A 5,520-nucleotide genomic window follows, 5' to 3' on the forward strand; every position below is an offset into this window, starting at 1 on the left:
TCTCGCCGGCACGCGCGCTCCCCTGTGGGTGAGCACACCGCCATCGAGCGGCCTAGCGGCAGCGCCCTAGCACGACTATGGTGCAGAGGCGCGGAGATCCTTCCCGGAGTGTAACGGTGAGTGGAGCCGACGAGGTAGGCCGCCTCCCTAGCCCTTCCCTTTCCCCTTCTTCTTCCCTTGTTTGGATCTTCTTTCTTTTCTTTCAGAGTTGGTCCGATCTAAGGTTAGGTTAGGGTTTGAGTTACTGTTTATCTTCCTCGATGGGTTAGGGTTCGGGTTGAGTCACTGTTCTTCTTCCCCAACGGGTTAGGGTTCGGTTGAGCCCTGTGCATCTCTGTTTCTTCCCTAATTAGGGTTAGGGTTAGGGACCTTTTACTTCTATCCGAATCGGATCGTTCTCATCTTCTTCTAAACTGCTACTACCCTGATCTAAATCTACACACTAGAAAAAACTCGGCTCTGGTACCATTGATAGATTATAATACCTCTAAAACGTAAATCAGGGGATAAACTTAACTTAGATGGGGAAACTTGTTCTAGTACCTCAACCTAGCGTAGTTGCGTCCATGGCGCTGCAACGACGTGGACGCCGATGTCGTGGCAGCGTAGGTGCGGTGGTGTCTAGAGGACGGGGCACTGTTGGTGGCGCTTCCCATCACTTGCAGTGCACCCATGATCGGATGGGCTTTAGGGTTCTATGGTAGGGTCCAGTGATGACGTTGAACCTCATGTCTAGCGCCCTGACCTCCACCTCTCTTTTATAGCACTGTGTGATAGGGGCCCAGTGGTCGGTGTGTGTCCCTGATCAGGACACGGTCAAGGGGTCCGACTCAGTCGTTGAACTGAGTTAGATGAGATCAATCCTAACATGGCATATTGTGTTGTACCTGCATGTTCTCGTGTGCATCTCATACGTATATACACGTGGCTACGCATGCACTGGCCGCCCGAGCGAGCGATTAGAGCGAGTATAATAAGGGGTTGTAAGCAGGGTAAATGTTAAGATGGAGGAGAGAGGAAAGGAGAAAGAGGAGAAACGGGCTATAAGTTTACAGCCGGTTTAGCACAGGAACAAAAAAACTCTATGAGAGATAAGTGAGCTGAGCCATCTTGACATAGGAACTAAGAAATTATGTGAGAGAGATAAGTTGGTCACGTATTAATAATAAAGATGTAAGGTTGAGAGGTAGGCTACAAGGATTCATATAGCTAGCAGCCGGCTGTATTATTAGGCTAGCTCTTGTACTGATAGAGTATCAATTAGTAAACCGGGAAGCAGGTTTAAATGACCAAGCATAAATGCATGCATGCATGCGATGCGATGGCGGGCATTTAACGGCCATTCAAGGCGGCGCTACGACCGGCCGCGAGGCGACGATTGGATTCGTCGTCCCACTTGCCTCCCACCCGGGCCGGCCCACCGGTGATCGCGTATTGATTGCCCATGCCCTTAGCCTTGCTCGCGCTCAGCCCTCGTCGCTGGGGGGTTGACAGATCGAAATCAGATCCGCCGCGCGTGCGGCCGCCACCGATGCCCCACGTATGCGGCGGCACATGGGCGGCTGCCAGTGCACGGGGAGGCGAGATAGACCCATGCGAGATTCGTTCATGTCATTGTGTGTCAGTGTGTCACTGTGTTGTGTGGGGGATGATGATGGGCCGGGCTTTACTACTTCCACAGACGGGACGGAGGGTCCGGGGCCGCATGATGTTGGAGCCGCGTTCTCTGCTGGGCCCGCTTCATTTCCCGACGACGACAGCACGTCAGGTAGCCGTAGCCCCCCCCTCCCGTCCATCTCCGCCGTTGGTACCACGTGCGGCGGCGCTAAAACGCACCATGCAGGCCATCAGATTCACCGGTCTACCTTGAGTTTAGGATTTCCCGTTAGTTTGGGTTTTTAGTTTACCATCATCCATCGATAGTTTGACAGTCACACTGTTCACAAGTCGCTTGTAATGGTTGGTTACACTTACACCGATGACGTCACACCGGCCGCGTCCTACTACCGCCACGACTGTGTCATATTTTACTAGCTTGTCTCCTTCCCTCTCGACCCTGGTCAAATACTGTGCTCCTCAGATGTTACTGTAGTACGGTATGGGGTCGTGTATTATTGACTTTGCTCACTGCTGATCATACGTACTCAGTCCAGCTGCCACAACTAGGAAATAAAGCATTCCTCTCATGGTCTAGAAACAAGGAACAATTTCACAACGCCCCGTTCATTTGGGTTTGTTTAGCTGATAAGCCATGACTGAGAGTACTGTTGGCTGATTTAGTGTGACAGAAAAATATTGTTCGTTGGTACCTCACGTGCTTAGCTATACTCCCAAACATATTTATTAAAAAATATTTCATGATTAATTTGATTATACCTATAAATATTGTTGGGGCACGGATACACGAGTAGCGGAGGCCAGTGCAAGTGAGGAATAACGATAGTAGAATTGTTGAAGTAATGTTGTGTAGGGGCAGCCGACAGTATCTTCATCTACCATCAAACTAAGACGGAGGTCGCAGCGCCAAGAACGGAGGCCGCCTGACGAACGAGGAGGTCACCGCGCCGCGAGCGAAGGCTGCCCGGTGAAGGCAGAGGTCGCAGCGCCACGAGCGAAGGCGGAGGTCGCAGTACCATGAGCGAAGGCCGCTTGGCGAAGGCGGAGGCCGCAGTGCCATGGGCAGTGGTGGAAGCTGGCTCCACCACAACGGGAGGGTTCATGGCGTGCGAGGTGACCTCAGGCTAGGAATGGGCTTCCCTTGGGACGACAATTTAGGCCCAAGGAGACAAGGCGGTGCAAAGAAGGGAAGGTCTAGTTTGCCCTGGGCCACCTGCACTAACAGAAGGATATTCAGGGAATGTACCATAGCAGTTGTAGGATAAAGATGGAAAAAGGAAAAGTAGTGAATAGCACCCTATAAAAGGGGAGATCTAAAGCCTGTTTGAGGGGTTGCTGAATGCATTTATAGAACCCTAATTGTGCCAAGACCCACCTACCACTTTCTTAACCTTCGCCTAGGGCATCCGACCGGGCGAAGGCTCTCTCCATATCACCTGCTGGAAAATGCTACTTTCTAACATTGGCACCCACTGCATGTTGGCCAAGCAAAACCGATGATGCCGAGAAAAAGAGCAGCCCCCACCAGAACACCCGCGGAGCCTTTGATAAGGGGATGACCCAGGCGTAATAACTGCAGTGCTTATGCCAGTGCCCCAGAAGACTAGGTTGTGGAAGAACCCACGGTCAAAGATCAGCCTTTAGCAGCCAAAGATCAACAAACCTCAGATCCACCCTAGAGCAGGTACTCCAACAATTGCAAGCCCAACTGCAGAGTACACAACAAGAAAGAGATAGGCTGGCAGCAACCTTCGTCGCAAATCAGAGGGTAGCACTAACATCATTGCAGGCAGCAGAGATCAAGCAACAGTTGGTCATCCTACAGGCGAAGATTCAGAGCATGCAGCCAAGCCAGCCCCAGTCCAACATTTTCAACCAGCTCCGATCAGCAGATCAAAGCCAGCCTAACCCTTCGCCTAGGTATGGCCACCCAGCCAACCTTGGCACATCGTTCAACTCACCGCCATCCCATAGAGCTATAGATTCAAGATCCCCACTCTTCGAGGGAATCCAAACCTCACCTTGGCCACCATCTTATAAGCCCATTACCCTACCCAAATTCAATGGAAGATCAGACCCCCGCCTAGTTTATCATGAGTTTCGAGGCAGCCGTAGCCTCCACAGGAGGGAATGACACTGTCTTGGCCAAGTCATTTGTCATCGTAGCCGAAGGAGATGCATTGGCATGGTACTCAATGTTAAGGCCAACTTAGTATATTCATGGGAAGACCTCCGAGATATGATCATCGCTAACTTCAAAGGGTTCACCATCGAATCTCTGACATCAATGGATTTATTTTAGTGCAAACAGAATCAAGGTGAAGCACTAAGGGACTATTTTTAGAGGTTTGTGCAGCTTAAAGCAAAGACACCAAATGTCCCTAGAGGAATGTGGCAATTGAGGCCGCAATCAAGGGCCTCCTGCATCGGAGCCTTCATAGCTCATCTAGCTCGCGAAAAGCCAAGCACTATAGAAGAATTATATAGAGAGTTTGAGAAGTACTGCAGGTCAGACAATGACCTCCGAAGAAGGCTAGAAGAGCAAAATCAGAACAAGCAGTACTAAACAAGTGGCATGAATGTTCAGAGGGGCAATAGAAGCCAAGGTCAATCGCAACCTCAGCAGACCCCTGATCAACAAGTTTTAAACATAGAACAGCAAGGGAGCAGCCAAGCAGTAGAAGCAAATGCTAGAGGCAGAGCAAAACAAACCACTACACAAGTAGTACTGAAAGCAAGAAATACAATCAAAGGAAGAACTAGAATAAAAACCAAGAACAAAAGTCAGCGAAGGCAGTATTGTTTCTCTCACAGAGAAAATAAAGGGCACATCACTAGAGATTGCCCAGACGCGAAGGAAACTCAAGAAAGGATAAAAAGCAGGGAAAACCCTCAACCCTCGTCACAACAACCCGCCAGGGAAGTCAACCACACCTTCGTTGTGCTTTCTCAGCAGCCATATTGCCCAATCTACCCAAGTCTTAACTTCAATCAAATTCACCCATCCACCTTAGCGGTCGCATACTAGCCCAACTTCCTACCTGCATGGCGACCAAGCACCCAACAGCAAGGACATGCAAGTAATCAGCGAGCAGAATCTAACATCACCTACATAAACCCAAGGCCTCCACACATAACATTCATAGAGACAAACCATCCAGCTCAGGTCCATAATAGACAACTCGAAGCACCTCTGCCGCCACATCCACCACAGCTAGCCGCCCCCAAAAATGAGCCCAGCCTAGAAAATCAACTCAACCCACATACACCACTACCCACCATCAGCATGATACTGCCAATAGCCAGAGGCTCTTTAATAGGAATTCTAGACAAAAAGCAAAAGAAGGATCACCTCAGGCTCATCAACAACATAGCAGTCCAAGGTCCAGTGCACTGTATAGATTGGTTGAAGTCACCGATCACCATCTCAAAGCAAGACCTGCAATTAGAAAGTTGCCCCCATACCGATGCTACGGTAATCAGGGCCAACATAGTGGGTTGGGAGATCAACAGGGTTCTCATAGACTCTAGAAGCTCAACAGATATCATCTTTGTTAATGCCTTCGACCAGATGAAACTAAGCAGGACCCAGCTATAGCCTTCGGATTCACCACTAATTGGTTTTGGGGGAAAGAGGATCGATGCATTAGGGGAAAATATCCCTACCAGTTTCCTTCGGAGGTCAGAAAAATGCAAGAACAGAATACGTAACCTTCGACGTAGTGGACCTCTATTACCCGTACAACGCCATCTTCAGTAGAGGGTTTGCGAACAAGTTTAGTGTAGCCATCCATACGGGTTACTTGTGCATGAAGATGCTAGCTTTGCACTGGCACTATTACAATACATGGCAGTCAGAAACAAGTAAGAAACATAGAAAATGCTATCTACAAATCATAGCAA

Source organism: Miscanthus floridulus, chromosome 8, assembly GCF_019320115.1.
Source record: "Miscanthus floridulus cultivar M001 chromosome 8, ASM1932011v1, whole genome shotgun sequence".
Classification (NCBI taxonomy): domain Eukaryota; kingdom Viridiplantae; phylum Streptophyta; class Magnoliopsida; order Poales; family Poaceae; genus Miscanthus; species Miscanthus floridulus.